This window comes from Lipophrys pholis (genome assembly GCF_963383615.2).
Source record: "Lipophrys pholis genome assembly, chromosome: 7".
Classification (NCBI taxonomy): domain Eukaryota; kingdom Metazoa; phylum Chordata; class Actinopteri; order Blenniiformes; family Blenniidae; genus Lipophrys; species Lipophrys pholis.
In genome coordinates, this window is record NC_137638.1 from 7,741,740 (window position 1) to 7,753,464 (window position 11,725).

Consider the following 11,725-nt stretch of genomic DNA (forward strand, 5'->3'; position numbering starts at 1 on the left):
TGAATTTCATCGACTGATTTCGGGGCGGAGCTCCTATAAAGGGGGAACCGGGCGCCGTGACGCGCTACACCGGCAGAGAAAGGATGTTCAGCGGCTCCTGCGGAGCCCGCGAAGAAAGCCACAGAGAAGATGTAGTGGTGGAAAAGCAGAAAAGTGAGGATGATTTATGGGCTGCATTTCACTCATGATGAGCCCACTAAATACCGACACACACAATAGAGCAGAAGGACACAGCTGGTAGAAAAACATGAAATGCAACTTAGACTTGCCATCACATAAACACTAAAAATGTAAACGGATTAAAATACACAGAGATGCCATCCATGATATTGGATTCGTATTTGATGTGCAAGGACTGAAAATTAAATAGAAAACACTTGTGTAAAACCTGAAAGACTTAACTACAAACATTGCAAACCTAAATCAATAGAAATACAATTCTTGTGCCTGTTTTAGTTGCAAGGTGCAAAGATTGCTATCCAACGATATTTTATTATTCATTTTCAGGTTTTTTTTCTCCCTCAGAGTAACTAGTCCTGCACTGTTGGGAGCACGGACACAAAAAAGCACACCAAGACATGCGGAAAGGTCGGAAATACGTTGTCACAACTTTTGTTAACGATTTGGCTTACCGTTTCCAAAAAAATGTAAAATAAAAATGCGAAAATATGTCCCATTCAAAGTGGGCGGGAGAGGCTCCTCATGGAGGAGATAGAAAGGAGATCAGCATCTGTTGCCACGGAGACGCTGAGATCAGAGGAGGGGCAGGCACAGCAAATTTCCTCTGGAATTTTCTAGTTGTAGCTTAACACCCGAGCAAATGCAATGCCTAAGCGTGCAATAGTTTGTTGCATTTCTGGGTGTTCACAGCCTCCATTTACTCCTGATTTTCCTGCTACGAGATGCATTGCATTTGCATTTGTTGTAGAATGTATTACACATCGGAAAACATCACACCGTTGATGCACCTTTCATAGTAATTTTCAACAACATCATGTAACGGAAGACATTATGCTGACAAGAGTAACACTAAAACTTAAAAAAAAACTGCGGCCAAGCAGATGAACTCAAGGAAGAATTGAAAAGTTCACATATAACTAATTCACGGTAATACAAGGTGCCACACAGGATGTGCTTGGTATATACAATGAGTACGCCCCAGAGGCTGATACCACAGGGAGTTCAGTGCAGCATTCGTAACACACGGCGAATGATCAAACGGCACCACTTTATTGTGGTTACTATGTGATTGCTCAACCTTCACATAGAAAAGACACATGACAGTGACTTTACACAAATGGCTGAATGCTTAACTCCTTCATCCATCGTGTGTATCCACTTTATCTAACCTATTCCTGCAGTTGGTCGCAGGTAATCTAAGCTGATGGGAATCAAACCAGGGTTTTCTTGCAGTAGAAGCGATGCCATCTTGCTAAACCTGTGCAGTTCTGCAACAGGAAGTTGCAGCAGCATTGCAGCAAAGGGCATGAAAGTATTTTTCAGTTTGCTTCTTTAATGAATAACACCCCACATCAGGAAGGGGCAGGTTTGATCATTGTAGGAAAACAAAAATGTCACGCTCATGACCATAGGGGTCAAACTGTGATCAAGCAGTTCTACCACGAGGATTCATGAGAACAATGGAATGTTATTTAATGAAAGGGACTAATTGTATGTCTCTGATGTTAATCAACATGCATGCATTTGATATTTTTGTTAAAATCTGGAAATAAACACAGTTATCTAGAGTAATTCCAATTGATACCATATAATGTGGCTCACGACTGCCCTACAAGAACCCAAAGATAATAGTGGTTATGTAACAGAAGTTTTTTATGAAGATGCTTTGAGATGTGGAAAAAGAATATTTGCTATCACGTTTTCAAAGGATTTAGGTTAATCCAATTAGCAGCTCTGGTGAGAACACTTCTTTTCCCTGGTCCTAGGTTTTATTTGACTGGTGTACAAACAAAACGCTACAAAAGTCACTCAATAAGCAAAGAGTCCAAACCTGTTCTGGTTATCCGAAGTCACTTTTAGTTATTTGTGTCCTGCAGGCATGTTCAGCAAATATGAACGCACTTGTTTTTGAAATAATAACTACAATTATGACTGCATAGGTGACGAATTCGGCTTCAGTGACAAATGTGTTTTATCCTGCAATATTTCAATGGTTGCAGAGATAGTGTGAAATCTCAATGTGACTCGCAGAATAAAATACAACAAGCAAACTGTGTTTCAGTACAGTTTGACGTAAGTCAATGTAAGGCAGAGTTTGCCTGCCGGTTTAACTGTTTTCTCATAGCTTGCGTCACGTGAATACTGATTTTGGTTCAAAGAAAATTGATTATTTATGAATTTGCTATGGAAGTCGAAGAAGCATGAGCATACGGAAAACGTCTATAGGATGATGGCGAGATTATAACACAAGTTAATAAATGGCTGATGGACAAACAAGATGTGGAGGTCAAATTAAAGTCGACTGTCAACCTGTGTGGTCTTGTGCATGTTGAAGTTAAAGCTGCATCACACCTACTAAATGCCTGGTCTCCACAAAGTGACACCAGAAGATTTGTTGGAGTTTGGTAGGACATTGTTTTGACTCATTTTCTTTATGTGACGTAGCTGACAGAATTTAGCTTGTTAACTTCTTACATATAAAACATATATAGTTTGTTTGTTTGCTTTTTTTTTTTAACAATTTTTATCGTTGTAGTGCAGTAAAATCGAAGTAATTCCAAAACTCTAAGTCAGAAGAAGGTTCAACTCAGAAAAGGTCCTTCATATTGTTTTGTCTGGGATTTCTCGATGGCGTTTGGTGTTTGTGGCACTCAAAGCATGTAAGCAGTCTAAGGTTGAAACTGGAAACCGTGCACCGTGAGCAACCGCCGTTTATTTACAGACAACACCAGCTGTTGATCGCAGGAGCAGAAATTTACCCAGAATTCAAGTGGACGAGATGCCCCGTTCATATAAGAGATTGGCTAATGAGATGAGAAGGCTGGCTCAAATCTCCTTGTAACTCGTAAGCTCCACCAGTCAGTCACAGATCCGTCGCACTGATTGCAGCTCTTTTTTTTCCTGCTATGTATCATGAGAGCGATTCTATCATGAGAGCGATCCTATCTCATTGATCACAATATATTCAAACTTTTGTCAGGGGCCAACAAGTTTGGGTAATAAAATGCTACAGGGGCAGTAATAAACACACTAAAAGGTGAGCGCGGTCATATAGCCGCCTCCTTTGTAATCCATTCATAAATAAAGTAGGACAAAAGACCACAAGTTTTCCTCAGGAAGTGATACACATCATATCGTTTGATGCCCCTTACTGGAAGGAACTGAGTGGGCTGAACTCTCACTACTAATGAAATTGAGTGTTACTTCATTGTGCTAAAGCCGTATGGTAATCCCGGAGGATGGGGGGCTGCAGGAGGGGAGGCGGCATCTGTTCAAACAAGAGGAGCAAAAAAATGCTAAAGAAAATCATCAGGGGGGAAAGGATAACAGTCAAGTAATGCAGCAACATTGTTTCTGCCAAAAGAAAAGGGTGGGAGGGTAAAGAGGGGTAAAACAGTTCAACCTTTGTAATGGTCTCTTTTTATGTTTGGTCAGCAGAGCGACACTGATGTCTTTTTCTTTCTTTTCTCTTTTTTTTGTTGTTGTTGGGCTTGTTGGAAGCTGGAGACACCCGGCTATGAAAGTCTGCATGGACAACTTTTTTGAAACAATTTATTTTTTTTTTTTACATAAAAACTTTTACAAGTTGTGTCGAGAATAAAACAACCATCTGGAAGTTCTTCAAAAAGGAGTAAGACACTTTTCATGGTGAGGTTAAATCTCATATCACAAATTATTCTTTGTTTTTGAACACGTTTTGTTCCCTCGTGAAATTTATATAGATATATAAAAAAATAAAATACACCCACATCGTTTGGTTTGAAGACAGGGCTAAAGTGCAAATGAGGCGTAACAGCAAGCACATTTATATAAACACAAACAGCCATTCATGACTCGTTTTGGGAGAAAAAAAAAGTATTCTGTGAGTGCTTCATACAATCTGCACAGTCAGTGTTTTGGAGTCATCTGCGACAGCAGAATGGGGTTATGTGCTAACTCATGTGGGCTTCACTTCAGATTGAGTTTGGGTGCAGTTTAAGGTCATCATACTCACACGCCCAGTCATTATAAGAACTTCAGCTGGGAGGCAGTAACTCTCCAGCTCCACATCAAGTTGTTATCACGTGGGTCTGAACCAGTAAATCCTGGTTGATATTTGATGAGTGGATTCGCTGTTAATTCCGAAACGGACAAAGGTAAACATCTTCCGTCTGTTGCATAGTACACTAACTGACACACACAATAGGCAAACAATGATTCATGCGTGTCAGATTGACACATCCTTCACATCAAACATTTTGGAGTATTTGTCTCCATTTCTGCTCATCATGTCTCAAGCAGCTTGTAACTTTGTGTATCAACAACACAACAGAAACGGGCAGCTGTGAGACAGCTCCTGATGCAGTGGACCAGGGCCGATAGACGTGTGTTGGTTGAAACAGAAGTTAGAATCGTCTGGTTCCTTTAACAAAAAGCACAATGGTATTCTAACATCTTTTTGGAGAAATAATGCAACAAAAAGCAAATAAGTTTAAACTCTTTGTTCAGGGAGATATTCGTTACAATTGAACGCTACGCTTTACATTGTTCAGGGTTGAATGCAGCTGCTCAACAGGAACTCTTGTAGGCCAAAAAGTAGTCACAGCACAGGGGCTTAACGTCAAGACAGCCAACCCTCCTGTCGATGATTTGTTTTAGTTTGTTCACTTGTTCAACAACAGTCTCATAAACATCAGAAGACTCACACGGTGCATTGTGACGTAGTAGTAAGTGCATTTGGCTTATACTGAAAAGGTTGTGGGTTCAAATCCAGATGACCCATTAGCTGAGCATTCCACGATGGACTGTTTAGAAAGTGACTGTTTAGAAATCTTGTCAGCAGCCAGGATTCATGAGGATCCTTCTAGTTAGCCAGAGTAGCAGTGTTCAACCAAACACTGGAAACTGTGACTTGATGTTGTTTTGAAAGGCATGAAGGAGGTTTTCCTGGGCGTGGTTTCTCCTCGGAGAACTATACCAGGCTGTGATAAGCTTAAATTGCATTTATCGAACTTGCTTGGAATGGGCTTGAATATTAGAGCATTCCCCAGCATGTAAAAGTGTCATCTTTTAACTTCTGAAACAAAAATATCAAGAGAGAAAATTTCAAGAAAATTTAAAATTGACCTTCAGTTTTCACCGTTATGAAATTTCTTATGTTTTTTTGGTGAGTAAAACGTTTACCAACTCTAAGCTAAACCAACCAACCAAGTGTAATAAGAGTCATTATTTCCTTAAACATAGCATTTTGAAAGCGCTACAGTTGCACTTGAAGCTGTAACCTACTTTCCGCAACATGGAAAAATGTAAAACAATTTACGAGTCACATTCCATCATCTGTCTGCCCTATCTTCAGCTCCCTCCTCAAATCTACACAACATTAACTCTTTCTGTAAATACAGCTTGATGTGGTAAGCCGTGTCCTCCACCCGACGGGGCTGCACCGCGGTGGAGCCTGGTACCAAACATTAAGCCACGGTGGTTGGGAGGCTGAGACGGTCTTTGTGAGGCCAGAGCTCTGATATACAGACATAGTTGTGGGAGTGGAGACTTTGTGAGGAGCGGCAGACCTTTTCACTGCAGGTGATTAATGCAAATGGAGCCATTAAACTCTATGGCAAGAGGACACCCCACAAAATTTATTTCTGGGATAATCCATTCCTTGTTCTCCTGGGAGAGGATCACAGTGAGTGAAACTTGTGCTCTTGCTGAAGAAAATGTGAGAAAATACGAGAAATCCACCCCGTGTTGTAAAAGTAAAGACCACATATCAGAGATTGCATCCGGATAAAATACCATGAGGCACTTAGGCACAATTTAGATGTCTTTCTCATATTTTTGCAACTCCACTCCCAATTCCTTTTATATTTTACAGTAAAGTGTAGGTTGTTTTACCCCAGGAGTTACTTTAATAGACCAATACTTTGTTTGTTTCAAGACAAAATAATAGCAGCAAATGTTTGGGAAAAGCAAAGGGGAAAATACAGTCAATTCATCCATCCATTCATATTCTTTCCCACATCGACCACATGGGGTTGCAGTGGCAGTATTGAGACCAAAGAAGCCCAGACATCTCTTTCCCCTGCAACTTCCTCCAGCTGGGGGGACCCCAATCTGCTCCAGGACCAATGAGGAATGTAATCTCTCCAGCGCATCCTGGGCCAACCTTGTTTGCTAGACCTCATAAGGGAGGCGTCCAAATCAGATACCCGAACAACCTCAATTGGATTCTGGAGTTTGATCGATAGTCGAACCTCAGGTTGAGCTGGAACAATCTGACCGTTTATATGAAGTAGTTTAAACAAGCGCCAGTGATGGAGAAAAACGACTGACAGTGCATGAGGGTGATCCAGTCAAAACTAAAAAGATTATGAAGCAAAAGAGTTTCAGCTGGTGCTCTTTCTTGTACCAGAGCATTTCTAAAATGTATTACTTTTACTTTCTCAAATTAAATTTCCTCCACCACTTGTTTCACAGCAACTGCATGGTACAGAACAATCCACATGTTTATTTGTCACGGTATGTACTGTATATGCATTCTCATGGCATGACTTTGGAGTTTATTTACTCGGCAGGGGTTAAGTGATGGACCGGCCATAGCATTCCTTTGTCTACCTAGGTGTGGCTTATTTCCCACCATTCAGCCGATGTGTTTTGTAACAGGAGACAGGGACTCATTGTTCCCGCACGGCACGGCACGACAAAGTGTTAATTTAAGAATTCAAGGAGGCACCGCTGTCACACCACATCACAATGGCAGAAATAATAATCTTCCAAGTCTCTTGAAAAAAAAGTTCTAAAGTGTCCGGGCGACCCTGCTTAGCCCCGCTGTCCTCGGGCTTCAGAGGAGAGAGTTATGCAACAATGTATGCATTGTTGCATTAAAGCCAGCCCACAATTCACTTCACTCATTAGTTTGCAAGATTGCAAGAAGTACTCGGACTTGGTGAGGCAGTGAATGTAAATAACCAAATGAAGTCAATGGGACAGTGAGAGGAAGAGGTTATAAAAAAAAAAAAAAAAAAAGCTTATAGTTTCATCAGGGCTTACGGCAGGAATAATTTCAATTTCATACAAAAGTAACAGACACCCATTTCATAGTGCTAAAACACATGTCACTCTCAAAGGCAAGTGTACGAATGTGAAATCAGCTTCTGAATCAGTTGAACATCCTTATTGGTTGCACAAAATCAGCATCGCGTAGACATCATTATGTGATATTGGACATTATACAACAGTGAGTGGGTTAAACAGTTTTGTATTGATTGTATTTTCCCCTCATAGCAGGAGTGTATTTGACTCAAGGTTGGTTTTGTAGGCCTTTCTGTATACAGATTGTATGTTCTCACTGTGCATTAACATTTGTACTTGTAGAACAAGAGAAAAACTTGGACATTTCTTTAATTATGAAGGATAATACAGTTATGTTTTGGCGACAGTGGATGTGTACACGAGCGTTTGGTTTCACTGTAATATTTTGGCAAATCAAAGACCCAAGAGGGATTCAGCACCTTCACTACGCAACCTCACAATAGTTTTACTTGACAAAATCTGCACGAAATGACAGTGATCATCACCTTCGACCACCAAAATCTTATCTGTTCTGTATCTGTACAGTAGATCATCAAATTAGATTAGATCAGTCAGACATCTAAATCCTCTGACCACAGTTGTTACAGAAAAATCCAAGAAGTTACCATAACCTCTATGAATACATATTCCAGCTTCTCTGGATATCATTTACAAAAAGAGGAAAGAAACCTTTCTTGATCCCCTTGGGGAGATTGCTCCCTTGCTTTTTATCCTCTTCATTCTGAACCATACATCCTGGGAGCATTGAGCTCGCAAGAGTCTTGCTCAGAAAAGTGGTGACCTGTCACCAGTAGGATTTGAACCTGCGAACGTCCGACAAGACCACAATTCCACTTTTCTAATAAACATTTACCCCCTGTGGAGTCATTACACGCACAAAGCACATTTTGTTTGGTCAGAGGGAACAATCTGACCATCGAGTTTCACATTCAGTTTGATCAATGAAAGGATTATAATGTTATATCGACAAAATGTCTCACAGGTTTCATAATGATTATTGGCAGGAGAAAATAAAAGAAAGAGTGAGGCGTGAGATTGGTTAAGTGAAGTCCAAAACTTGCCTTTTACGTAAAGAAGCAGCATCAGCATCATGTATTCGGTCTGCGTGTGACTGACTGTAAGATTGTTAAAGGTCATCGACACGAGGCTCACTAAAACTATCTGCCCCTGGATGTTGGCAATCAGAATAGGCAAAGAAAGCCTATCGTGCCAAACCAGGAATACATCCTGTGTTAGGGAGGTAAACATATCCTCTTCGGTGTATTGTTTGCGATGGTTGCTCAACACTCTAAAGCACACGTGTCGAACTCCAGGCCTCGAGGGCCGCAGCCCTGCACGTTTTGCATGTCTCCCAGCTTCAACACAGCTGATTGCAATGAGCAGCTCGTTATCTGGCTTTGTGCTGAATGTGGTGATGAACCATCAGGACATTCAGGGGAGGGAGACATTGAAAACGTGCAGGGCTGTGGCCCACGAGGATCTGAGTTTGACACCCCTGCTCTAAAGGCTGTGAAACATTGTTATGGATTGGTCGGTAAGTCCTTTGCACTGGAAAGCCAGCATGCCTTCAACCCCTCTGATTATTGCATAAACAAACATATTTCCTGTGTATTTCACCAGTTTCCTCCAATTGTCCTCATACTATCAAGCAGGAGTAGAAAGTCTCCTGAGGAAAATTATGTCCTGTCCCATTTTTTCAAATGCTATTCTGAGTGTGCAATAAATAAACAAGATAATTGCACTGAAGCCAATGCACAATCAAAAGTGTGTTTTCTTAATTTTTGTAATTAAAGTAGAGAATATTTTGATTGGTATAGGCATTATTTCTGATTGAATGAATATATATAGATTTTTAAGACATGTTATCAAATTGTCCCAACATATTAGCTCCGCATTGATCACATATCAGCAGACACAATGCCTCCAAGTTTATGTTACTACACAACTTAATGTCAACACTCTCTTTTTTCCCCTCCACAAAGGGGCTGGACTTTTGAAAGTCACACCATCCCATTGCAACCATTTAGAGAGCTGTTTGCACACAATGACCAATTACACAAGTGTCATACTTCCATATTTATAGGTCGGGGTGCATGGGAAGGAAATCCTTCTGAAGAGGAAAGAAAGGTTGCAGTGTTTTATGTGCAGAAGCACACAACGTTTCAGGTGTTTCCTCACTGCACATAGGGTGCCGGACTGGAAAATGAGATCACAGTAAAAAAAAAGCCATCTAAAAATAAAACAATTCCATCAACTGTATGCTGTTTGTGCTACTGATTGGAACACATCCATTTAAAAAAAAAAATAAAAATGCTGGTTTATTTATAGCACAAAAGCTATATTTAGCTTTAAAACAATTTTTACAAAAATGTATTCTCGAGACAAAAATTATAAAAAATTTTACTGGCCACAACCAAAGCAAGGTATCCCCATCTTCTATGAGGACTGGTAAGGCTTTTACCAGTAAAACATTAAAAACAAGCCGTGTTGCAGCTCTATGTTTTTCCTGCACTTAGAGAGATGAGCCTTGCTGCTCATCCTGCGCAAAAATGTTGTTTTAAGCATTTGAATGGAAACAAATCAGAAAAAAAAGTAATTAAAATATTAATTAAAACCAAGCAGTTTCAAAGACTAGAAAGTTGTCACTAATTCTAGTTAGCATCGGCATGGTTTGTGGTTTTTACCCACGTGACCAAAACCCAGAATTCAAGTCATCAGCAGAGCAGAAAAGAGAAGAAGGCGTGACCTGGCTCATGTGACCTTTGCAGGTCACTGTACGGTATGTCGAGTGAAGTGTGTGGGTTGGCTGATAAAGCACTTTGCTGGGAGGAGCGGATTCACGTGAGTAAGACTTCATCTATAATGCAAGACTGAAAATCACCCCAGACGTAACAATGAGGAAGCTGCATTAGTCACATCATCACTCCAGAGCAGTCCTGCGACAGCTCGAGGAGCCTATATGGCGAGAAGAGGCCGAGGATGAACGGCGTGACAAACAACTCCATTCACAGTCCGTATCAGCTACAACACTGATCTCACTGGAGGCGATAGCTGCCGACTCCAAAATACAAGCGCCGTGTTTTTTTCCCATTTATTTTATGGTTGGTGCTTGACCAGCAACACAAGAGACAGTAAAGAAACAGTAGGAAGCACACCGTCAGCCGCTCCCCTCAGCTGACGGCGTCAAATAGCTCTAATAAAGCTTCTTTCTGTAAATGTTCTTTGCTTGTTTACAACTCACTCTTAAGTTTATTCAAACTCAACACATGTCAATTTTTCCAGCACCCAAAACACCGACAGAAGCTCTGTAGGTTCAAACGGAGGTCAAATAAACCTGAGGGAGACACGTATAAAGTTAGAAGTACTGTGAATGTGCCTGGGACTGCCACATTTTTGAAGGGCAAAAATGCACAATTAGCTGGACTTTTCACATCCATGCTTCCTTCAATAACATTGGCTGTATACACTGTGTGTGAAAAAATGGTGCGTTTCCAAATATAAAGAGAAAGAAAATGAAAAAAGAACGACTGCGAATGACAGTCAAATGTTTGACTTAATTCTCCTCAATAACGCAGGATGTTATGATCTACTGCTGCCGCCCTCACATCTGTCCAGTTCTTGTAATTCATTGCACACAAAATTTCATTTGAATGATAATTTTCTCATTGACCCTTTCAGGCCAGTACAAACAGACACATGTGGTCTCGTCCGTACATCGTCCATTCATGGTCTATATGCGCAAAGGAGTTCAATAATATAAAGCAAATGTGTCGTGACTGTTTGAAGTGTGTTCAAACATCACTTAGGTTGTGACTGCAATAGATACTGTATGTTGTTGGCAAACATGTTCTGGTGCATCAGCCAGTGCACTAAGGGCACTGAAACAGTTTACTACGTTATGTTGACGTTATAAATAGAAATCTGAACGTAGGCAAACAGAAGTCCCACTGTCCCAGCAGTGTTTTCCCTGATGTCTAAACAGCAGGAGAGTCCAGGGACCTGAACCCAGGCTAATTAGTTAATTCACCAGCCCAGACGGGAATAACATGTGATTAAATCCAGTCAACAATCACTATGGCACAGCAGTTCTTAGGAATTTCCCCCTGAATGGGAGCACTTCTTTACATCTGCAATGAACACAGCAGCTGGGCTGAAAAAAGGTCATAAACAGCAGAACAACAACAACACCTTAGGTTAATTTGAGTTACCTTTTGAGTTTGTTCCCACTGTCATTGTATTTCATATTATGACACGTTTTAATATCATATTTACCCCCACAATAAAGTCTTGAGGTCCAGTTTATTCAAGTTTTCCTTGAATGTTATTTATTAAAACGTATTACATAAGATCTATTGTGACCTTTGGTTTTATACAGTTGTGGTGTAAGTTTTTCTCAGTACAGTTTCACCAAAAACATTAAGTAGTTTACTAAAAGTGACATTTTTCTATTAATCTGGTTCTTTTTTAAGCAGTT